The sequence below is a fragment of the Abramis brama genome, assembly GCF_963993115.1.
Source record: "Abramis brama genome assembly, chromosome: 2".
NCBI classification, from domain to species: domain Eukaryota; kingdom Metazoa; phylum Chordata; class Actinopteri; order Cypriniformes; family Leuciscidae; genus Abramis; species Abramis brama.
Window position 1 is genome coordinate 39,841,434 of NC_139964.1, and position 26,192 is coordinate 39,867,625.

Here is a 26,192-nt window from a genome sequence, read left to right on the forward strand (position 1 = left end):
GCCAAATAGCATTCCAGTTTACTCTGTTTGTCTGTTGCATCTGTCCAATGTTTGAGGTATTTTTCTTTTTGTGTTTTAATGATTTGGTTTGGTCTGGCTGTGTTTTTATGGTCAGTTTGTGACGTCAGCTCTAAGACCAGTCGGCCGAGGGCGTTTCTCTCTGGCTTCAGCTCTTGGTGGCTCAGGGCTTTGTGATGGAGGGTCTGTTCATCGCTATTTTTTAAGTGGGCATGGAATTTAATGGCTCTTTTTTGAATGGTTATCACAAGGGGGTATAATCCTAATTCTGCTCTACAGGCATTATTTGGGGTTTTGCGCTGAACTCGTAGCAGGATTTTGCACAGCTCGGTCTGCAGAGTCTCTATTGGGTGTTTGTCCCATTTAGTGAACTCTTGGTCTGTGAGTGGACCCCAGACTTCACACCCGTACAGCGCGATGGGCTCGATTACTGTTTTGATTATTTTTAGCCAGATTCTGATTGGGATGTCAATTTGGATATTTCTCTTAATAGCGTAAAAAGCTCTCCGTGCCTTGTCTCTCAAGTCGTTAACAGCTTTTTTAAAATTTCCTGTGTTGCTAATATTTATGCCAAGGTAAGTGTAGTCCTGCGTGTGTTCCAGGAGCATGTTGTCCAATGTAAAACTATGGTGTTGGTCTTGGCGGCTGGGTCTTTTTCGGAAAATCATTATTTTTGTCTTTTTGGGGTTAACTGCCAGGGCCCATGACTGACAGAAGTTGTGCAGGAGGTCTAGATGCTGCTGTAGACCCTCTCTAGTGGGAGACAGCAGCACCAGATCATCAGCAAACAGAAGGCACTTGACCTCAGTGTCCAGTAGAGTAAGGCCAGGTGCTGCAGACTGTTCCAGAGCTCTCGCTAGCTGTCTGTCTCTCTATCAGTCTTACTGTCTTTCTATCTCTCTATCTCTCACGGTCTATCCATCTCTATCAGTCTGTCTGTCTGTCTCTTTCTATCAGTCTCACTGTCTTTCTATCTCTCTATCAGTCTGACTGTCTGTCTCTCTATCAGTCTGACTGTCTGTCTCTCTATCTGTCTCACTGTCTATCCATCTCTATCAGTCTGACTGTCTGTCTCTCTATCAGTCTTACTGTCTTTCTATCTCTCTATCTCTCACGGTCTATCCATCTCTATCAGTCTGTCTGTCTGTCTGTCTCTCTATCAGTCTCACTGTCTTTCTATCTCTCTATCAGTCTGACTGTCTGTCTCTCTATCAGTCTGACTGTCTGTCTCTCTATCTGTCTCACTGTCTATCCATCTCTATCAGTCTGACTGTCTGTCTCTCTATCAGTCTGACTGTCTGTCTCTCTATCTGTCTCACTGTCTTTCTATCTCTCTATCAGTCTGTCTGTCTGTCTGTCTCTATCAGTCTGACTGTCTGTCTCTATCTGTCTCACTGTCTATCCATCTCTATCAGTCTGACTGTCTGTCTCTCTATCAGTCTTACTGTCTTTCTATCTCTCTATCTCTCACGGTCTGTCTCTCTATCAGTCTCACTGTCTTTCTATCTCTCTATCAGTCTGACTGTCTGTCTCTCTATCTGTCTCACTGTCTATCCATCTCTATCAGTCTGACTGTCTGTCTCTCTATCAGTCTGACTGTCTGTCTCTCTATCTGTCTCACTGTCTATCCATCTCTATCAGTCTGACTGTCTGTCTCTCTATCAGTCTCACTGTCTGTCTCTCTATCAGTCTTACTGTCTTTCTATCTCTCTATCTCTCACAGTCTATCCATCTCTATCAGTCTGTCTGTCTGTCTCTCTATCAGTCTGACTATCTGTCTCTCTATCTGTCTCACTGTCTATCCATCTCTATCAGTCTGACTGTCTGTCTCTCTATCAGTCTCACTGTCTATCCATCTCTATCAGTCTGACTGTCTGTCTCTCTATCAGTCTTACTGTCTATCTCTCTATCTCTCACAGTCTATCCATCTCTATCAGTCTGTCTGTCTGTCTCTCTATCAGTCTCACTGTCTTTCTATCTCTCTATCAGTCTGACTGTCTGTCTCTCTATCTGTCTCACTGTCTATCCATCTCTATCAGTCTGACTGTCTGTCTCTCTATCAGTCTGACTGTCTGTCTCTCTATCAGTCTTACTGTCTTTCTATCTCTATCTCTCACTGTCTATCCATCTCTATCAGTCTGTCTGTCTGTCTCTCTATCAGTCTGACTGTCTGTCTCTCTATCTGTCTCACTGTCTATCCATCTCTATCTGTCTGTCTGTCTCTCTATCAGTCTGACTGTCTGTTTAATTAAACTTGGGAGGCGGATGGCGTTACTCTTTCACGTATCTTAGCATGTGGTGTGTGTGTGTGTGTGTGTGTATGTGTGCGTGTCTAATGCCTATGTATGCGTGCATTTGTATGTGTGCGTATGAAATGTATGTATGAAAAAAGTGTCCTAAATGAAAACTGTGCAACCCAATGTCACAAAAAAGACTTGTATATATGTATTATAGTTAATTTTTCAACTTTAAAGTGTTAGTTTCTTTCGTTCATGATTTTTATTTTTTTAAATAAAAACCAGTAAATTTATTTTAGTTTTTTTTTTTTTTTTGTCTATTTAAATTCTATTTACAAACCCACCACACACAATAATGGTCAATAACTATAATTTGTTGAAAGCTAATCTTTTTCTGAAAAATATGACACCTTGCACATGAAGATGGTTTTAAAATTGCACAGTCAAAAAATAAAACCTGAAAACACCTGATAAAAATAATAACAGATGAGGGGTAGCTTTGTCAGTTTAATGAAGACATGTGTTAATACTCTGACTGGCATCATTTTTACTTTCAGAGTGCACTACAGCATCATCACCACAGCACACTGATTGTGAAGACAGCACACTTCCAGCAGACCCAGTGTCCAAAAAAAAGACGGGTATGTTGACTTTAATTTCAACTGATTGATGGTTAAAATGTTCTCCAGTTTCATCAGGTTTCTATTTACAACTTGTTTTTTGAAGCATTTCAATATTCTAACTACGGAAGATTATTGAGATTATTTCTAACAATGAATGTCTCAAGCTGATCTCAAGGATCTTGGACCGATTAAGCATTCAAGCAACTTCTTACTAGTGAAATGCTAAGATATGATGCTATACATATATGATGTACTTGATCCCCCTACAGGTCACATCAAGAGGACAGCCTGGAACAAAAACGAAATCGATGCAGTGGAGAACCACATGATGAGGTTCATAAAGACCCGCACAGTTCCAGGGAAGGCAGACTGCGTAAGCTGAACCATCTGCTCTAGAACAGAGAGAACGGTCCGCTCTGAAGGTTTATATCAAAAATCGAATCTCCGCTCTGCAAAGAAAAGATCTAGCACACTAATATTGACACCATGTTGAGTGTTGGTCACCAGGTTATATCTTAATCTTGCCTAAATGGATTAGTTGATTCAGTTCTTTTACAAATGTTTTTAAAGGGTTTCAAATAACTTTTATACTGCAGTTAATGCTTTTTTTTTTCTTTCTTTTTTAGCAAGTTTTCATCATTGCCTTTTTAAATGCCAAATGTTTACTATAAACGCAGGCATGCTGAAGTTTCATTACTTATTGACGATACGTTGAGACGACGATATATTGAGAAACTTAGAAGTGTTTATCAAGAAGGGTTTTATGAATTAATATGAACATAAGCATGGAATAGTCTTATGCTAGATCTATTTGTTGACTGACATTTGATGCAAGTTTTGAGAATTTTAACAATACATGTCACAAATATTTATATATACACACGTGCATGTCTAGGTATGTATGTATGTTTGTGTGTATGTAGATTATACTTTTTAGAAGTAAAGACATTTAATGTTGCTTTCTATAAAGAGCTCAACAAAGTAGATTTTCTTTTTACACTGCCTTTTGGCAACATTTGCAACAGAGATGATGCAACAGAGTGGCGCTGCTCAGTGGCTGACACGCACACGGGAGCTCTGATTGTTTGGTCAGTTAGTATACGTTGTTTTTTTCTTCTAGTTTATCTAGTTTTTTGTTTGTTTATTAATTACGGTCCCACGGTGTCAAGTTGTGTTTTTGAATATCGTGAGTGTAAACGTCTGCAATTGGATGTATACAATGGACGAAAACATGGCTTACTTGGAACTCTTTCTGGCGATCACTCTACTCTCTCTACTTCTGTCAAACGCCGAGCCATTCAGGAACCTACGGCAGACATCAACTACTTCAGCTGGGCCTAACAACACAGCTGCAGTGGACACCTCCAACGGATTTTCCCTTGGAATGCCTACGTTCAACTGAACAGCGATTTGTCAGGACAAAGAGGAAGCGTGGCTCGAGAGGAGGAATTAAACGCCGCGTTCGTGCAAGAGGATCTAAACCCCCACTACCAACTATGGTCCTCTCTAATGTGAGATCGCTAAGGAACAAATTAGATGAACTCCATGCCTCTACGCAATACCGGTATGAATTCAGAGATAGTTGTCTGTTATGTTTCAGTGAGACTTGGTTAAACCGTACAGTGAATGATGACTTTCCCTACCTGGCTTTGGTACACCGTTAAGACTTGATAGAGATCAACAAACTACGGGGAAATCGATTGGTGGAGGACTATGCATGTATATTAACATCAAGTGGTGTAGACACCATATCATTAGACACACCATCAATTCCCCAGACCTAGAACTCTTATCAGTTTCCTTAAGACCTATATATTTACCACGAGAGTTTGGACAACTATTTGTATGTCTAGTGTATATTCCCCCTGACGCAAACTACAAAGCGGCTGCAGATGCGATATATCACCACATACAGTACAAGAACTTGAGGCAGTGTCTCCAAACACTCCCAAATTTATTTTGGGTGACTTTAATGGCTGCTCTTTGTCATCTGCATTACCCCACTATCAGCAATATGTGAATTGCGCTACGCGTGGATCAAAAATAATTGATCTATGTTATGGCAACATAAAAAATGCTTACAAAGCAGTCAACAAACCAGCGATAGGCGGCTCAGATCATAACACTGTCTTTTTATTGCCCTCTTATCGACAAAAACTGAAGAGGGAAAAATCTAAAATCGCATCAGTGCGTGTGTGGGACGATGACAGTGTGACAGCTCTGCAGGGCTGTTTTGATTGCACAGAGTGGAGCGTTTTTGACTGTGTAGATCTCGACGAACATGCGGATGTTGTCACATCATATATTAACTTTTGTGTGGATAATGTGATCCCGACAAAACGTGTGAAACAGTTTGCCAATTCAAAACCTTGGATTACAACTGAAATTAAAAAACTGTTAGTGGATAAAGAAAGAGCGTTTAAAACAAATGACAGGTATGGAGGGAAGCTGATTCAGAAGGAAATACAGATGAAAATCAAACGGCAAGAGACAATATAAAGACAAAGTTGAAAAACAACTAAAGGAAAATAGCTCACGTATGGCGTGGAGGGGTATTAAAACTATCATAGGTCAAAATCACTGCTCTAACACCCCGGAGCATACAGTTGAGCAGGCAAATGCCCTGAACGAACACTTTGCGAGATGGGAGAGTGACGTGCCAGCCAATCCAATAAGCCTTGATGGAAGAGCAAGTGCTTCAATCAGGGTAAGCTGTGAGGAAGTGGGGCGGATCTTCTCCCATATAAGGACAAGGAAAGCTGCCGGCCCTGACAGGCTGGAAGGCACCATCCTAAAGAGCTGCAAAGAACAACTGAGTCCAGTGTTCAGAGGATTGTTTCAGAAATCACTTGACACACATAAAGTTCCAAAGATATGGAAAACAGCGGAAATTTGACCACTTCCTAAGAAACCCAAACCAGTTGGACTGAACGATTTTAGACCAGTAGCACTCACTTCTGTTGCTATGAAGTGTTTTGAGCGGATCATTTTAATTCATCTCAAAATACAAACCAAAGCTCACATAGATACGTTACAGTTTGCTTATAGGGAGAAAAGGGGGGTGGAAGATGCTGTCACAACCCTTCTGAATGGAATTTACAAACACCTTGAAACACCTGCCTCTCATGTACGCATCCTGTTTGCAGACTTCTCTTCAGATTTTAATACCATCCAGTCACACATGTTGATAGAGAAGCTGACAAACATGGGTGTAAATCTCAATCTTATAAAGTGTCTGTCCAGAACAGGAATATGCTCGACAAGGTGACTAAAATGGGCAGGAAAATTACTGGATCTGATGTTAAAAGCATCTCCAATCTCGCAGATCAGTATACCCTCAATTTGGCTCTGAGGATACTGGATGATCCATCCCACCCACTTTTTTCAGAGTTTTCCCCCCTCCCCTCTGGACGTAGATTTCGAATGCCCCTAACAAAAACTAAACGTGCCATTACATCATTTGTGCCGAGGAGCATTCAGTTACTGAACAGATCAGACAAAGGCACATAGACATTTTTAAATGTGTACTATTGATTATTTGTTTAATTATTTATTGATTTATTTTAGTGATTAGATTGATGATTGTATGTCAACACCATTGCTGTGTTGTTGTTGTTTGTTTTGTTTTACTTTTTTATTGTATCCTTTATGTTATCTGTGTTAATGTTAAATGTGGCTCCCTTGAGTGCAAAACAAATTCCCCTCGGGGCAATAAAGGTTTTCAATTTTAAAAATCTCAAATGAATCTTCTCTTCTCAAAATGAATTGATACAAGAATAAAAGTAGCTATGTACATTTGATCCCCACGATGACTAAAACTAGTTTGGTTTGTATTGGCGGACCTCAGATTTACACGATACCTGAAATGACCCCACAAGTAGCCACTGTGTCATGTGTGAAAGTTTTATAGCTAAATATTTGTAATCTGAAAGGACATTTTCTAAACTGATTGTATTAGTTGTCATAATATTTTATTTTTTAGGTCTTAAGTTCATTAGAAAGGGTGGTCGTCATTATGTAGCATTTGACAGGTGACCCCCACAATGCATACAAACAAGTAAGTGTGTGTGTGTAAAAAGTAAATAAAGTAGAAAGTTTTAATTTAAGGTCAGGGTGTGGGTTAAGGTTTGGTTACAGTATCTATCTATAAATTACAGAAACGTTTGTCTACCCGTTAGTCCGATGGATTTCAAACTTGACAGGTGTCTCGCTACGGGCACGAGTAAGTGCAGTGTTAAGTTTGACGTTGTTTAGATTAGAAATGCAAAAGATATCGTTAAATATATCGGTAAAAGAAGCCCCAAGAAGGTTGTGGTTTAAAATAAACATTTTGACATAAACACTCAGTCAGCTACACTGTTTACTTCTGAATATTATAGTTTGGTTCCAGAACGTGATAAATCCATCTATCTATAAATTACAGAAACGGTCTGTCCGTCTGTATGTCCGTCTGTCTGTCTGTGTGTTATTCGCATATCTCTCGAATGTGAGATAACCACTAAATGTGTGAAAACCAATATTTTCTGTTTCAAACTTTCACATAGCATCTTTAGGTTATAATAACATAAAAAAATTCAAATCCAGATTTTGATTTTCAAAGATTTATTATAAAAACGGGTTATTTTTTATCAAAAATGCAATAAATTCATGACTTTTTTTTTTTTTTTCAAAATGCAATTAATCCATTGAATCAATATAAAGTTATTTTTGATCATATTGCCATCGCAAGAAATATCTCCTGAACTTTCTTGACGGCGATCAGCTCACAAAAACTGATTTTGCACGGGCACTTTGCACTGCTCCCTGAATTGAGGCGCTTATTCATTTTCAAAGATTTATTAAAAAACGGATTCTTTTTTCCCAAAAATGCAATAAATTCATGACTTTTTTTTTTTTTTTTTTTTTAAATGCAATTATGAAAAATGCAATTAATTCATTAATTGGAGGCGCTTATTCATTTGTGGATGTAAACTGAATCTGTAAGTCAGCTATGCTGTTTACTTCTGAATATAATATTTCATTCTGATGCGCTTAACGTTTCCGCTACTGTGTAATAGTAGCCTATGCTATTCACCAACTAAACATATCCTATTCAATGCGTTCACGGTCTCTTTCACGGGCATCATTTGTAGTTGCCTATTCACAAACTGTTTGCTCAAGCATAGCGTTTTCTCGGAGTTCACTGTGTGCTTTCTACCATGCACAAATAAAAATGTCACTGAACTTTTGCTGTGTAATTGTAACAATGAGCACTCAAACACACCAAACCAACAATTACTAAAAACACACACAAAAACTGATTTTGCACAGGCATTTTTTGCACTAGTCTATCTATAAATTACAGAAACGTCTGTCTGTGTGTCTGTCTGTGTGTGTGTGTCTGTTAACCACATATCTCTCGAACCGTTAGTCCGATGGATTTCAAACTTGACAGGTGTCTCGCTACGGTCACGAGTAAGTGCAGTGCCAAGTTTGACGTTGTTTAGATTAGAAATGCAAAAGATATCGTTAAATATATCGGTAAAAGAAGCCCCAAGAAGGTTGTGGTTTAAAAATAAACATTCTGACATAAACACTCAGTCAGCTACACTGTTTACTTCTGAATATTATAGTTTGGTTCCAAAACGTGATAAATCCATTTTGATTAATTTGAATAAAAATGTGTTCCCTTTCGTGGTCACTCCGAGTTACGTCGGATGACGACGAATGGGGTTTCGCTTAGAAAGCCTATCACCTTCGAGTATATAAAACGAGCCAATGGCAATGAAATGCCATGGGTCTGCGGAATTTGCATAGCGTATCTCCGCCCCACGCGGGGGTATATAAGGAAGTATGCCGGCAACATGCAGATATGTTTTCGCTTCGGAGCCGAGAGCTATTCTTCACTCCACATAGAAGCCTGAATCCTGAGTTATCTCTTTCTCTCACCATCTTCGAGACGAGCGAACTCTCCGGTGTTGGTGTGACGGCGATTTCCAGCGAGTGCACATTACCCTGCTGATCTGTTCAGTGATCTGACAGATAGTGTGTTTCTCCCTGGTCGCTTCAACATCCGCAGAGTTTTTCCTCTCACAAAAAGAGCATTGCACGCGGCACGTCTTTTTAAAGATGCCTCGCCCGTGCACTTCTGGTTGCGGTCGCAATGTGTCTAATTCTGATGGGCACAATCGCTGCTTTGTGTGTTTGGGCATTGATCACGCTAAAGCAGCGCTTGTGGATGACTCATGTTCTCACTGTGGGAACATGACCATCTCCGCGCTGAGGTCGAGACTCAATGAGCTCACTCGAGTGAGAGTCCCCCCACCCACACCCCGATCTACTGTCTCCCCGAGAGGCAGTACTTCGGCTGGTGGCCGGGGTGACCTGAGGGTTACGGTGTGGAACAAACCGCCGACTCGTCCACGGTCCACACCCCCCTCTCCAGCGCTGGTACCCGCGAGTGTCCAGACTGAGACCGCTGGTCCCTCCACGGAGGCCCAGCGAATCTCGTTTGGCGCTCCAGAAGAAGATGCAATATCGATCGCTGCATCACAAGGTGGGCGTGAGTCCTCGGGAAGTGAGGATTCAGCTGTGCTGCCACCTTCGGGTGTGCCAGCATTGCCCAAGTCTAATCCCGAGATGACGGCCATGCTTTCCCGGGCAGCCGCGGCCATTGGGCTCGAGTGGTCCCCGCCACCCGACCCAGTGCGCTCACGGCTGGACGATTGGTTTTTGGGTGCGGCCGCTGACCCCCGTCGGCGTCCAACCCCAATACCTTTCTTCCCGGATGTGCATGAGGAGGTCACGCGGTCCTGGAAGACACCATTGTCTTCCCGTGATCGTTCGTCGACCTTCTCCGCCTTTCCTCCCCTCGATAAGGCTGATGCTTGTGGGTAAACTGGGGTTCCCCCGGTGGAGCGTTCTGTCGCGATGCAACTGTGTCCGGCATGCGCTTCATCACGTGGCGACCCAAAGCACCCATCCAAAGCCTGCCATGGCCATCTTGCAGGTCTACCAGGCCCAGATGCTCAGGGAAATGCATGAGGGTAGGACTGACCCAGGGCTCTTTGATGAGCTGCGTGCCGCCACCGACCTTGCTCTCCTAGCGACGAAGGTGACCGCACGCTCCCTGGGTCAGGTGATGTCCACAGCTGTGGTCCAGGAGAGACATCTCTGGCTGAACCTGGCTGATATGCGGGAGGCCGAGCGGACTCGTCTGCTCGACACCCCCGTATCCCAGGCCACGCTCCTCTCATCCCCCTCTGTCGCCAGACCCCTGCCAGAGCACGCTGGTCCTCCCCTGGCCTCCTCTGGCAGGACGCGGCTAATGACCGTGCCCCCGCACAGGGCCGCTGTGCCACCCTCGCCTGGGCAACACGGCACGCTCCAAGTCCCAGTGACTCCAGCCTGCCGTCAGACCTTCACCCCATGGACGAACCTCAGTTTTCTACGGGCCGGAGTGCCCTTAGAACGAGTTTCCCGGCATGTTGTTGTATCAACAGATGCCTCCACCAAGGGCTGGGGCGCCATGTGCAATGGACATGCTGCCGCGGGCTCCTGGACAGGACCCCAGCGCCTTTGGCATGTCAATTGCCTCGAGTTGCTGGCTGTACGTCTCGCCCTGCACCGCTTCCGTGCGCTGCTCAAGGGTCAGCACGTACTAGTCCGATCAGACAATACCGCGACAGTAGCGTACATCAACCATCAAGGTGGTCTGCGCTCCCGCCGTATGTCGCAACTCGCTCGCCACCTCCTCATATGGAGTCAGAAGCATCTGAGGTCGCTTCGAGCCATTTATATACCGGGAGACCTGAACCAGGCAGCCGACGAGCTGTCTCGGCTTCGGCCTCTCGCTGGAGAATGGAGACTCCTTCCCCAGTCGGTCCAGCTGATTTGGGATCAGTTCGGCGACGCACAGGTAGACCTGTTTGCCTCCCACGACTCGTCCCACTGCGACCTGTATTATTCCCTGACCGAGGGCACGCTCGGCACGGCTGCACTGGCGCACAGCTGGCCGCGGGGCCTACGCAAGTATGCGTTTCCCCCAGTGAGCCTCCTTGCGCAGACTTTGCGCAAGATCAGGGAGGACGAGGAGCAGGTCATTTTGGTTGCCCCGTATTGGCACAACCGGACCTGGTTCTCAGAACTGGTACTCCTCGCGACAGCACCTCCCTGGCCAATTCCTCTGAGGAAGGACCTCCTTTCTCAGGGACGGGGCACCCTTTGGCACCCTCGTCCCGATCTTTGGAACCTCCGCGTGTGGCTCCTAGACGGGACGAGGCAGGTTTGAGTACCCTACCACCGGCGGTGGTGGCTACCATCACTTCCGCTAGAGCATCGTCCACGAGACATGCCTATGCGTTGAAGTGGAACCTCTTCGCCAGCTGGTGTTCTTCTAAACATCAAGAACCCACGAAATGCCCGATCAGTGTCGTGCTTTCCTTCCTGCAGGAAGGGTTGGAGCGAAGGCTGTCTCCCTCCACCCTGATGTCACCATTGCCGCACATCACGACGCAGTCGATGGTAAGTCTTTGGGAAAGCACGACCTGATCATCAGGTTCCTGAGGGGAGCGAGGAGACTGAATCCTCCTCGTCCTCCCCTCGTACCCTTTTGGGACCTCTCAGTGGTTCTAACTGCCCTGCAGAGTGCTCCCTTTGAGCCTCTGCAATCAGTGGAGCTTAGGTTTCTGTCAATTAAGACAGCGCTCCTGGTTGCATTGGCCTCCATCAAGAGGGTAGGGGACCTGCAGGCATTTTCGGTTGACGAAGCGTGCCTGGAATTCGGGCCGGCTAACTCTCATGTGATCCTGAGACCCCGGCCTGGATATGTGCCCAAGGTTCCTACCACCCCCTTTCGAGATCAGGTGGTCAACCTGCAAGCGCTGCCCTTGGAGGAGGCAGACCCAGCCTTGGCACTGCTCTGTCCAGTACGTGCCATCCGTGCTTACGTAGACAGAACGCGGTGTTTCAGGACCTCAGACCAGCTCTTTGTCTGTTATGGTGGGAAGCTGAAGGGAAAGGCTCTCTCCAAGCAAAGGTTGTCTCACTGGATAGCTAATCATGTTGCCGGCGTACTTCCTTATATACCCCCTGCGTGGGGCCGAGATACGCTATGCAAATTCCGCAGACCCATAGCATTTCATTGCCATTGGCTCGTGTTATATACTCGAAGGTGATAGGCTTTCTAAGCGAAACCCCATTCGTCGTCATCCGACGTAACGTCTCCGTTCCCTACTCAGGGAATGAGGGTTACATTCGTAACCGAGACGTTTTCTTTACCAAGAAAGTGGCAAGATGAAAACCACTATTTTATGTTTCAAACTTTCACATAGCATCTTTAGGTTATAATAACATAAATTCAAATCCAGATTTTGATTTTCAAAGATTTATTATAAAAACGGATTATTTTTTCCCAAAAATGCAATAAATTCATGATGCTTTTTTTCCAAAATGCAATTAATCCATTGAATCAATATAAAAGTTATGGTACATTTTTTATCATATTGAAACTATTGAAATAAGCCATCGCTAAGAAATATCTCCTGAACTTTTTTGACGGCGATCAGCTCACAAAAACTGATTTTGCACGGGCATTATGCACTAGTTTTGATTAATTTGAGTAAAAATGTGTTTTCTTTACCAAGAAAGTGGCAAGATGAAAACCACTATTTTATGTTTCAAACTTTCACATAGCATCTTTAGGTTATGATAACATAAAAAATTCTAATCCAGATTTAGATTTTCAAAGATTTATTATAAAAACAGATTATTTTTTCCCAAAAATTCAATAAATTCATGACACTTTTTTTTTCAAAATGTAATTAATCCATTGAATCAATATAAAAGTTATTTTTTATCATATTGAAACTGTTGAAAATACACAACAAAGTAAGTTGATCCACATAAACTCGGCCTCTGAACTCGGTCAATGCTAATCTTAAAGGCTATACAGGCACTGGACTATACGGTCAATCAGCCATTGCTAAGAAATACCTCCTGAACTTTTTTGATGGCGATCAGCTGTAAAATGGCTTGGTCCTGCTCGGTTTTCGTTGACTTTGAGTACAAGAAGGTTTTTTAAAAGATCCCCTGGGGTTAACGTGTCAGCGTGACAGAAGTTTGATGCTGTCGTGTGAGAACAAGCAACAGTCGGCATTTTTTCTCCCGCGTGCCTCATCTTCTTAATCTCCTCTTGTAAATGATTAGATTTAGATGGCGTACGTTTCTTCCCTACGGCAGAAACCACCACAGGTTCATCAATGCCGTCAAATGTATTAATTTTTTTTTAATTAACAGCAAAAAGCTCCTCCAATGGAGACTTTCTTGGATGTTTGCTTGGAGGTTGTTGCTGCAAAAACAAAGGATAGACTTATTCGCTAAAAGAAAAACATCTACTAAAGGCAGAGGCTAAGATCCTAAATATAATTTCAGCATTTCTGTGCTTACATTCTCATCTTCCTCCTCCACTTCATCATTCTCATGCCTTTTCTCTGACCACATTGTTCTGACATCACTACCTTCTCCACAATCGTCCTCTGTTGACTGCAAATAACATAATTGGCATTTATAGACCAAACATTTTAATGACTGAATTGGAGACATTAAATGTTTGAGCTTTAATGACATCATATAACCTGCTCGTGCTCTGTCATATCCCTCTTGATTCGGTCCCAGACACCGACAGCGTCATCATCACCATCCATATTTAGTTTGAAGCGTGGGTCTAATGCTGTTGCCACTTCAAGAAAGTTCCTGATGTCCTCGCTCTGTCAAATAAAATTTTTATTTAAATATACAATTAAGTCACAGGAATAGAATTATTTAATGTATTGTTCTTTAAAGGATAATTCCGGTATTTAGCGCTTTGAGTCTATTTTCTGGTTTGTTTTGGATGAACTAGAGTGGTGGACACAGAAATGTTGACGATGGGTCCTGTCTCAACTTTTTGACTCGTTTTGGATCACCTTTGACAGCTTCAGAGTGGCTGTCTACGGGCATGCACAAACATGTTCTTAAAACAACCCTTAACGTTCGTTTTCAAAACTGTGCAACTCACCGAGTGGTTAGTGGTGTTCGTTGATGATTAAAAACAAATATTTATATACAAATACTGTGTCTCCCTCAACAACAGTAAAGTGCATCTCAAGCTTTTTGAGAATTGGCAGGATCTGACCACATGTGGGGCTCTTCTCAGTTGAAACGCAACTTAGCAAACGCTAAGTGCAAATAACTCTCAAGTTGATGAAGTCCTCTGCCTTCCTGAAGTCTTCATCACTCAGCCGGGCATGTCTGTGTGTGACAATTAATATAAAATGAATAGTTATTCTTGCTTACACTTTTTATTTTTAATTATCTAACGTTAGACTCTCCCTTGAAGTTGACGGAAACTTGAGCTGCTTAGTATTTTATTCATCTTGAATAAATACGTTGAGTAGGATACCCAGATTGTCCTCTCTCCTATCTAGCTCTACCTGTCCCTCTCCATATTCTTTCTCAGCCGTTAATCCAAGCCGGCTGCTTGAATTGCAGGGTATTGCTCTAGGAATCTGTCCATCATGAGGTAGAGAGAGTCCCGTCGATTTCTCACATCAAGTGCGAGTGAGTGTTGCGGCAGCTCTGACACAAACAATAAAATCACAAATACAGAGAAACAAATATTATAACATCATACAACAATTATGTGATTTAGTTGCATTCAGACATCAGCTATTGCTGTGCTATTTGAAAAAATTAAATGCATGCAGAATTTACATTACTAAAAAATTAATTATATAGCATTCACAGTGGTCAAATGAAACTAATTCAGTGATTCTTACTGAGGAGATCTTGCTTCTCTCGCAGAACAACCTTTGCCATCGAGGACCTCTTCATCCACACGATCATGGCACGGATCTTTGCAGTCAGGGAGTAGAGACTCTGTGCTGCAAGATTGAGTGTGTGAGCAAAGCAGCCCAGTTTCACAAACTAGTCTTTTTATGTCCATATTTGCTGCATTATCCACAGTAGCAGCCACTACTTTGTCAAAAATGCCGTATTCTTTAAGGATGTCGCCGATCTCCTCTGCCACGGCATGTCCGGTCTGGGCTTTGTAGACAGCTTTGGTTTGCAGCACTTTTTGCTTCATTTTGCCCTCCACTAAATAGTGTGCTGTGACAGTTAGGTAGTGGTTTTGAGCAATGCTAGTCCAAGAGTCACCAGTGAGGGCAACAGAGTGGACATCAGCAAGCTCAGAGATTACATTAGATTTTTCTCAGGGGTGTTAGCCTGGGAAAACCCAGACAACTTCCGGCAAATTTAGATTTGCTCTGAAAGTAGTCTGGCAAAGAGCTCATTCAAGCCCATTTCTAATCTGTCGAAATCGCGGCACCAGTCAGAAACGTTGGAGCGGGCTTTACACGATGACAATCGCTCTGATTGGTTTTAGGTCTATCTAATTGCGCCCAGAGGCATTTGAGCGATGTCCGTTCAACTTTTAAATGCATTATTATATTCAAATTGCAAACACATGAGGACAGTCTCCATGAAAGACCCACTGGCAGATGAGCGTGCTACTACATTTCTCTCCGAAATGGTAGGAAATTAAATTAGATTTAATAGAGGATTTTAACTGTGACAAGATGATTGACAGGGCAGTTTACGTGACAGGATGCACGCGACAGATCCGTCCGATAAAGATGACGAAGTAGTATTTCCCAAAGCTTGCCTACTTTTTTTGCTACACATTCAAAAGTAAATACCTTTTCTTCACAAAAAGTACATACTTTTATGGCGTAGTGTAACTTAGGCGAATTGGGACGCAGCATATGGCTTTACACGATCGCTCTGATTGGTTTTAGGTCTATCCAATTGTGCCCAGAGGCATTTGAGCGACGTCCGTTGGTGACGCCCCTTTGGAAATGAGTTATTAATGAAGCTTTGCCAGACCATAACTCAGTTACTACTGAGAATGGTCTGGTTTTAACCAGGCTACAGGGGTTTGATTCTTCCGGATAAATCCGGCTTTTCCGACCTGAAAATGATGCTCTCGTAAATCATGCAAATCCGCTTTTTTTTTGCGGGTCGCGCGCAAAGCACAGTTCGGGTATTGGTAAACATAATGACCGCTCACCGCTGCTGTGGCTCTGATTCATGTCTTCATGTCACTCCGCAAGTAGTCCATTCATTTGTCACGATGGAACTCTATTCAAAGCAGAGCTCCACCAAAGAACCTGCGCTCGTTGCGGGAGGTTATCTAAAGTGTGCTAAAATTTTTAGACGTGTGGGGCGAACTATTTATTTTCTTAGCTGAAGCCGACAACAGGACAAAATAAATGTAAAGAGAGACATAGTGGAGTTCCTATTTTTGTTTTGACAAGTATAATAAATTCTGTGGTCTACCCCTTACATGACCTGGCAAGTGACATTATTCTAAAACGCATACGCATAAAACTCCCCCGACATGGTTAGAAAATACTGCCTCTAGAGCCAGCGGCACAACGAGAAAATGTCATAGCATGATCAAAATAGACTACGGAAGCCCTGAACCGCAACGGAAAAAGAAAGAAAGAAATACGTAAAAAAATATTAAAGTTGAAACATTTCAAGATTGAAGTATAAAAATATTACTATAAATTACAGCAACACCTCCCCTTTTGCCTTTCAGACGAGGTTCATGTTTATGTGGCACAAGAGCGGTATTACAGGTAGAAAGAATTTCGACTACGCCACCCGGGGAATTTCGCCCCGGGAAATATGGACAACACTCAAGTTACTATTACTAGGTCACTCAGGTTCGATTCTCTAATAAAGGTAGGCAGAGACGTGGATATGAAAATATACAAAAAATTTATTTATACAAAATTTAATTTAAAGCAGCAGGGTAGTCACGTTAAAAAGGCAACCTGGAGCTATACTGACAAGGTTTTGAGTTACAAACACATTCAAGTAAACAAAAACACATTTGAATAAACACACACTCTTTCAATACACTGGTTACACAGACACCATAGAAAAAAAGACACAGACTAACAGGGCTGAGGCAAACCACGGGAGGAGGGATCACTAAACTTAATTTACCAAAAGCACACTCACACACACAGCAAAGACTTCAAAAGTGTCACGGCAAACATTCGAAGAAAACACCACCACCACAAGAGATCCTCCACCCGTGGAACCTCAGCACCTGAAACGAAAATCACAAAAAATAATTAATAACCAAACTTCAACATACCAACTGCACTAAAGCCCAGTTGGATGATGTTTAGGGTACGGTCATGAGCAGATAATATCACCATTAATAGACAATCACGAATAACATACAAAGGTGTAAACACAGACCATAAATAAATAACTCCATTCACGCAATGAGCTCACAAGCAGATAGTTTGGTGTTCCATTTTTGACACCAAGTGTTAACCTCAAAAGTTCAATAAAAGAAACATTAAATCAACAAATAATAAATAAAACCAGACAGCAACGGTCCCCCTCATCAGTGGGGTGACGATCTTCTCACAGATGGCAAAAAGTTTGTATTGCACACGGTAGCGACAGTGGAGCAGGAAAATACGATGCGCTCTTAATCTGGCAGCAAGGAATCGACGGGGCTGTAATAGCTTTTTATAGCACCAGCAGGAAGAACAAGATCGCCGGACGAGAGGGAAAATCCTAAGCCAAATACAAAGAAACACTAAGATTTATGCCTCAATGGCTAAACTTTCAGCTCGTAACTACATGCGCAATAACACTTACCGGAAGTAGACGATGCATTCGCACAATGTGCTTGTCCTTTCACAGGCACGGGTACTCAAATCATGCAATCCGCTGTTCAGATAGACTACAGGGACACTGCACATAACTCAACACAATCAGCCGATCCTAAACCCCCAAATAAAGACAAACAATACGCTTTCCATCAACAGTTCACACATACCTGAAAGGCGAGCAGCCAGCATATGCAACCACTGCGACAAACCGAAGGAAAACCGGAGAAGACAGACAAGCTAAACACAACACTAATAATTAGTCCCCTACATACAAACAAACTAAAAACAGAAGTTGCTATATGCTAACACACATACCTACAGCCACTGTAAACACTGGAAGGAGGCGGAGTCGAACGTGACGCATCCCGGGCTACAGCCAACCAGCTCTTAAATAGGGTGGATTACCTGCTGATAGGTGCTCACTAATGTCCATCACCTCATTCATCCGGTTACAATCATAACAGTAATCTTGCGGGGTGGTCACATTTAAAGTAATGTAATCGTTTGGTTTTAGCCAGGTTTCTGTCAAACACAGCACATCTAGATTATAGTCTGTAATAATATCATTAACAATAAGTGCTTTTGAAGTAAGGGATCTAATATTCAGCAACCCAAGCTTTATCATTTGCTCATTTGTATCTATTCCGAGGGAATGATGTTTAATTTTTTTTTTTAAACGAGCAGATCTATTGTGATGCCTCAATCGACACTTTTAATTCATTTTCACATTTAATTTGAATCACGACAGCCATAATAGATTTAGTTTAATTGTGTGGTGTATTTTGCCCATTTTCTTTAATTTGGGGGGCATTTCTGTTCATTTCTGTTCATTTTGGCCCTACACACCACCTTTCAAAAGTTTGAAGCGGTTTGAGCAGAGCCATATCTCTCTATGGCTCTGGGTTTGAGGGAAGGAATCATAGATATCATATATAAACGCTAGATGTCTTATGGCGCAGTCACTTCCGGCATCACCGTTCGGCCATCTTGTCACAGTGAAGCTGTGCATTAAGGTGAATGATCAGCATGCACACAAATCCTCTTATCTCGCTGAAATCTTGACGGATTTACAAACGGTTTGGTTTATTACAAACGTTATTAACGTGGCTATAATTCTGAATGCTTGAACATGTATGTTATAATTATTCATATGTATGCACTGTATGTATGCAGTGTCATAACTACATCTCTGACGTTTATAACAAACCAAACCGTTTGAAAATCGGTAGCAAATTGAGCAAGTTATGGTTATTTAAAAGTACATGCACCATTAAACGAGTGAGCGAGCACACTGTGGCAAGATGGCCGCCACGTGCGGACGTCGACCTCCATTGGCCAGCAGCGAGCACGAGACATCTAGCCTTTATAGACAAATCCGGCGAAACACGGATTACCGCGTGCCTGGCTGCTAAGGAAGTAGCGTTGGTCCCGTAGGCGGCTGTAGCAGATGTAGCTGTACGAAATGTTATTTTTATCTATTCATCTTTAATTTTGTACAGTCGCCCTGCTGTATGGCTACAACACTTCCCTCGGCCGGCCATGCAGTCACACACTACTTCGAGAACTTTGCAGTTTTCTCTCTATATTGTTACTGACACATTATGGTACGAGTTCACTGCCTGTGAAAACCGCACGACACCTTTTAATGTGAGCTCATCTGCGAAGGTATGCAGTATCTGGCCAATCCATCCGGAGCTCATGTAATTCTGACCTTCAATCAATGCCCTGTACTTTAGGTTCTGAAGCTCGCATGCCAGATGATTAATAAAATAATGTTGAATACCTGTAAGCTGCCAACTCTCACGCTTTCACCGTGAGACTCACGCAATTGACACTTTTCACACGCTCTCACGCCACATCCATTTTCTCACGCACATAAAAATCGTGAAGCAAAGAGGACACGGAGACCGACAGAGTAGACAGAGCAGGTTAGTTATGATATAAAAAAAAGCTCAGCTCTCAGATTCTGTCAATTTTATTATGAAATTCAAACAATAAATATTTTGGCGTTTGCAAATGTGACGTGACAGATCCCTATGGCACGTGAACCGATCATAACTTAATAGTAAATAAACACGAATGAACAATGTTAAAAGAAACAGTAGCATAACCTACCGAAATGTATATTCATCATACATAATATCGATCAATCGATAAGTGTTTTTTAACCGCGGAAAGGGTCAATAAAACAGCTGGAGAACAATTATGTCACATAACATTTACCTCATGAAAAGAAAAAAAGCTATAGAGAGTATTTTGCTAAATATGTGTACTATATTACATATTTATTATATGTTTTCTTATATCATTAAACAAAGTTGTTATTATAATAAAAAAAACGCATTATATTTAATTTGAGTTATTTTTAACCTTAAATAATACTGCCAGCTGATAACTCTGTATGTTTAACTTACAGCATTAGGTGAGAATTTTTTTTCTTGAGAAAAAATAACGCCTATGTTGTGTACCTAATATTTATCCAAATTAGTCAATATTAAAACAAATCACAAGAATTGAACTGAATTGAAATCCTGAAATTGTTTCAAGCAATAATAAAAAAAACGTACCAGAAATTGTACCATATAATATAAACATTGCAACATGTTGTCACTAAACCTAATAAAATTAAGTTTAGTAACTAAAATGTTTTGACAATCACAATATTTAAGCCCCAGGATCCGCTTTCATTGAAATGTCATTAGAGGACACCGGCAAGTGTCACACCCTCACACTTCGCAGGCACGCAGTAATGGCGGCAGGCAAGATGGCAGCGCCTATAGAGTTCGCGGCGGATTTGTGTATATCAGAGCCTATGGTCACGTGATGGCCGTAAAGCGATACGTTCTCCAGGTCACATGACCTGGCCAACGACGGTCCGTCTTCTCCAAACTTACATAGGCGGTATTTCAAGAGGGCAGCCCCGCTCGGAGCATTAATAGTGTCAAACGCTGTATATTGGCCTGAGGAATCATTTAAAATAACTCGTATGCGTCAACTCTTTAGTTCACAAAGTCCGCGGTGTGGCTTTAACAAACTTTACACTAAATTCATGATTTAAAGTGTCAATGTACATCAAGTCCAATCCTGTGAATTTGAATTATTTGCATGCAGAATGAATGGGGAAATATAAACAGACTGAGTTTTCATTTCAAATTTGCAAGTTCAGACTATGCAAAGATAAAACCACACTTAAAGAAAACACATTTCATTATAAAAGCAATTTCTCCCCCTCTCTTGTTTATAAATGTTTTACACCAAATCACATGAAGGGGTAATATCTCTTCTGTGGCTGATTTTGGTTGTTTGTAAAATATCAGTTGCTGTGAAAATGACACAACAAACAAATATAGCTGTTGTTTGCATTGCTTTGGATCCATTTATGCATGCAAAGAACCTCCACATGCACAATCGAAATGCTGATTTGCCTTTGTCTATACATTTACATTTCTTAGCATGAACATTATGTCATCAGTTATTACACCTTAGATACACATTCAGTGCTGATTGACACTCAGACATATTACTCACTCAGACATATTGCACAATGATGCAAAAAAAGAAAAAATATCATGCTGTTGTATCAGAAATACGTTGGATGATGTTGTTGTGGGATTTTGTAGGATTTGCATGTTCCGTGTCAGCAGCCCAGTGAGGTTGATAAACTGTTCAGTGCTTAACCATCCTTAAACCAAACCAGCTCACTGCAGCAGAGATGAAGTTGACTCTCACTGGACTTTTCCTGTTTGTGCTTTATGGACTGACTACAGGTTATAGAGTACACATTTATGTCCACTCCAATGACCTGGAATGATGCTTATTCATACTGTACTAAGTACTATATCTGTCCATCATCACTAATAAGAAGGAACACCAGATGTTGGTAGAAGCAGCAGGAGGAAACATTTCTGAAGCTTGGAATCACATTACTTAAATGCTTTCTGTTTTTTTTCTTTCTATGATTAGTTATAATTACTGTATATATGCTGAACGTCTTTTCCTCTGTTAAGACAACTTAAATTGAGGCTTGTACCTGTGAATTTGACTTTGGAAGATGCTTTTTAAATACTGTAGGTCAAAGTTCACAGACCTGCCCAGCGCAACTGCACAGTATAACTTAGACCTGATCAAAGATACTGTCGGTGATAACAGATAACAGATAACAGACGGTGCATGGACCAAATACTGTGAGGAGATGTTCAAAAATAATCTGCTAGAAAAAAACATGAGTAACAGATTTATTGAAGTCTTTCCCAATAATATTCACTCTGAAGTGATAAGAAATATCACTCTCAGTGGTCTTTACATATGCATCAACAATTAAATGGTGATTTAAAATAAATGTAAGCCAACAAAGGTTTGCATATTTTTAAATATTTAGAAACAATTTACAAATAATTAAACTTGAATGTTTTTTTCTTCTGAACAGAGTGCTTGATCCAACGACCACAATTACATTTAAGATAACTTGTTTAAAGTAACCTGCTGTAATTCTTAATTTTGATATCTAACTTGTTCCTTGCACTTGATCATAAACATGTACATGCTAATGTTTAGATTAAGGGTGCTTTCACACTTGGTTCGATTGCCTGTTCCGAACCCAAGTTCGATTACTCCCCCCCTCCCCCAGCCCCCGATGGACTGTGTTCACATTATATTATTTGTATCCGAACCCTGGTACGCTTGCATCATCAAGCTGCAGCTGGCGCGTACTCGCGTTGCTTGGTAACCGCTATGAAAAGGCGTCAAAATGGATAGAATTGCTCGCTTCACATTTGCTGTTCTTTTTATGAACCTTTGGTTTTGTTTTCAAAGAAAAGATACAGAAACACACTTGCGTCTGTCTGCCGCAAAAGTATTAAAACCGTTCCAAAGACAGTGGGATGTACGCTGAGGACAATTTTTGTGGAGGCAAGCAGAAATCATCTCTCTGCTTGCAGTGCGTCAATCCCGGTTTTCGTCAAGGTAAGCGTATAGACACTTTTACAGTTGTTAAACACACACGCACGCACCAGATTATACGTCATCAATAGCGGTTCACTTCCGCGATTTGGTACGATTGCATTCATATCAGCAGCGAACCGTACCCGAGTTCACATGAACCGTACCCCAGACCACCTTTTTAAGCGGACTCGAGTACGGTTCGCGGGTGCGCACCCGAGTTCGGAAAACAGCGTTCACATCATCCAAACGAACCGAACTATGACGTCATTCGAACCCGGGTGCGCACCAAAAGTGCTAGTGTGAAAGCGCCCTTAAGAGACCGACAGTGTCATCTACAGTAAGCAAACAAGTAGGCTAAATATTAAACATATTTTCAACAGATTTATCTATTTGTAGCTAAAAGTTCCTGACTGAGAAGAGTAATGTTAATTTGTACATTACAATTTTAACATTTCAAGTTGCATAAATTAAACATTACCCCTAGTAAAATAACAACAACAACAGCAACAACAACAAAAACCCTTAAAAATGTATTTCATATTGGCTATTAAGGATACTTCAAATCCATGAAAATATTTATTGACATATCACAATTATAAGTAAACTTTATTTGGAGTATTTCATTATTGCACAATGTTTTCTTAAAGGGGTCATATAATGTCATTTTTGTACAAGCTAATATGATTCTTTAGGGTCTAAATGAAAAGTTTGTAATATACTTTAATTAAAAATTCTCATTAGTATTGTAAGAAAACACACCAGGTATTAAGAAAATACCTGGTCAAAAACAGCTCTGTTTTCAGCACGCCGTTTCAGTGCATGTGTCTTTAAATGATAATGAGCTTTGCTCACCCCGCCCCTCTGTTCTGTGCGTACACCGTTTAAAATAATAATACAAAAACCATAACGCGTTGTTCATTATAAACGTGGGATTATGAATTATATTGAGAACGTCGTACATAGAAAACATGCCATAATGTACCCTGAGTGTAAAAATAGCCACATTCATCGTGAAGCGTGCAAGCTATTTGCAAAGATTAATATAAAGATTAATATAAGGTCAATAAAACGTTACACTCACTTGTTCTTCTGGAGGTTCAGCAGGAACACGAATAGTTGGTACTGATCCTTTTTTCTGGAGCAGCTTCTTAGCAAATCCAGCTTTATACTGACCCTCGTTTGTAAAGCAGTCTGGTGAAATGATTCGCGCAAACATGACAGCATTGATGTTGATCGTGGGGAATATTCCCTTCGAAAACAAACTCAGCCACTGCGTCTTCAGCTGTAAAAAGTGAACAGTTGGATCAACTTAAAAAAATTACTTCAATTGGTAACACCTAAAGAAATTAAGTTTTCTCAACTTAAATTATCACGTTTTTCACGATAAAATGTGATAATTTAAGTTGAGAAAACTTAATTTCTTTAGGTGTTACCAATTGAAGTAATTTTTTTAAGTTGATCCAACTGTTCACTTTTTACAGTGTACGGATTTAGAAACATCATCAATATGACTGCTGTGTTCGTTATTACACCCAAGAACAGAACACCACAATCGCTAGACGCCATTCTACTCAGCACTCCAGCTATCAACGCGAGGGCGGGTCTGTGTTTGAAACGCTGCTGTCAATCAGCCATCGTGGGAGGGGCGTCGATATTGTGACGTCACAATATCGAACAGCTTGATTTGAGACAGGAGGAAACATATAAGAAGATTAAAAAAAACCGACTGGATGGATTTTTATCATTTTATGATGGTTGTGTACAGGCACTGCCAACACACATTTCAGTACAATCAACTTGTAAAAGTTCATGTACCATTATATGACCCCTTTAATTATTTCATTTCTTAATATTAAGCCTAAGATGTGTTTTCATATCATCATTATTAATAAGGATTGCATGATCTCTGTATAATATCAGTCTTTAAATGCAAGATATTTAAAGTGTACCTTAAGTATACTTGCAATAGTTCCACTTCAGCACAATCAAGTATACTTAAGTATAGCTTTAGTTGGACTTCAGCACTACTTCTGCACAATTAAAGTGCATTTAGTGCAAAATTTGTTGTTCCAATTTAGCAGACTTTAAGTAGCCAATACCGGTTTAGTATTCCAAAAGTACAATTGCAGGGTAAGTAGATAAAAATGTAAATGTATCTGTAGTATACTTGGCACAAAATAAATGCATTTCGAATACATGTTAGTGTATATTTTATTCACTGGGACACTATATGGCTGCATCCAAAATCACATAGGCTACGTCCCTATATAGTAGGTGAAAAACAGTATGTGATAAAATAAATATATCCAAATTCACAGTATTTATAAAAGAGTAGGCAAAAAGTACATAGATGACCTTCTTCCACCGTAGATTCTGAAGTGTGCATGGTCATGTTACTATCCCATGATTTTTTATTTAAAAATTATTCGAAATTCGAGCATGTCTTTGCATCATTACGTCACATCACATAAAGAAGGTGTCTCGACTAGTAGGCTATGAGAAAACAAGGATAAATATCGGAAGGGCTTTTGAAAGTTGGCGTGAACTCCGTGTTTTGAAGGGGTTCAAAACGGACGCAGAGATGGCTTTTTTCTGCTGGACAGGTAAGACATAAGCAATTGTTAGATTTATTCAGCGCGATTTATGTAATGCTTTTTTTCCCCTTAGTTGGTCAGAACAAAAGAGGATGTTACTTACTTGTTCAGATGACATTTTCCGGTGAAAATTCTTATGTTGGTCATACTTCCAAAAAGTAGAATCTGTGAATCCGAATGACAGTATCCACACTGGCGCGGTGACTAACAGCCACACATTCTCCTCAAAACATTGGATTCATCCACGCTGTGTCGAGCTGAGGCACAACCCACGTAAAGTTGATAATTACGCGAATAACTGCAATTGCAGATTTTGAACAAAGAGGAAAAACTACGGACTGCAGCTTTAATATCTTGATCAAAAGATTGAGTACAAGGGTAATAGACTACATGGACTTTTCTGTCAGCAGAAGTATACTTAAGTGCAAATTTAAGTATATTTCTAAGTGCATAAAGCAGGGATGGGCAACTTCGGTCCTGGAGGGCCACTGTCCTACAGAGTTTAGCTTCAACCCTAATCAAACACACCTGAACAAGCTAATCAAGGTCCTCAGGATTACTAGAAAATTACAGGCAGGTGATTTTTTCAGGGTTGGAGCTAAACTCTGTAGGACAGTGGCCGTCCAGGACCGAAGTTGCCCTGGCATAAAGTATACAAAAAGTAGACTGAAAGTATACTTATTTTTAGTTTAAAATCTAGTAACATAGTACACTGTAAACCCTAACGCTCAAAATAATTATTTGGATTGAGTAGGACATTAAATTAATTAGTTCAGTCAAATTAACTTTTATGAGTATAGCACTTTCTTTTTATTTCAAGTTCACAGAACTGATATATTTTAAGTAAACTTTCATTGTTTTGAGTTTTATGAAATTATTTCTTTTAATTTAGACAAACTTAAGTTTAACTGAAACGGCTGGGATTTCTATTTCCCAGCATGCTTTGTCCATGGCACTCGAAAGGGAGAGTAAGTGCTAAAATTGAGTGTAATATAATGTTGTTGTTTTTTTTGTGTGTGTGTGCAAGATTAATGTTAAATGGGAGATTTAGTAGTGATT

General features: G+C 41.1%; 1 long non-coding RNA gene across 1 annotated transcript; it reads right to left on the minus strand.

Moving 5' to 3' along the window:
- Window positions 1-16,662: 16,662 nt before the first annotated feature.
- Window positions 16,663-18,047, minus strand: LOC311078232. The gene is made up of 2 exons (XR_014605080.1): window positions 17,914-18,047; window positions 16,663-17,835 (listed from the first exon to the last, which is right to left on the minus strand). It is a non-coding gene; the product is annotated as an uncharacterized lncRNA (long non-coding RNA).
- Between the last annotated feature and the right edge of the window lie 8,145 nt (window positions 18,048-26,192).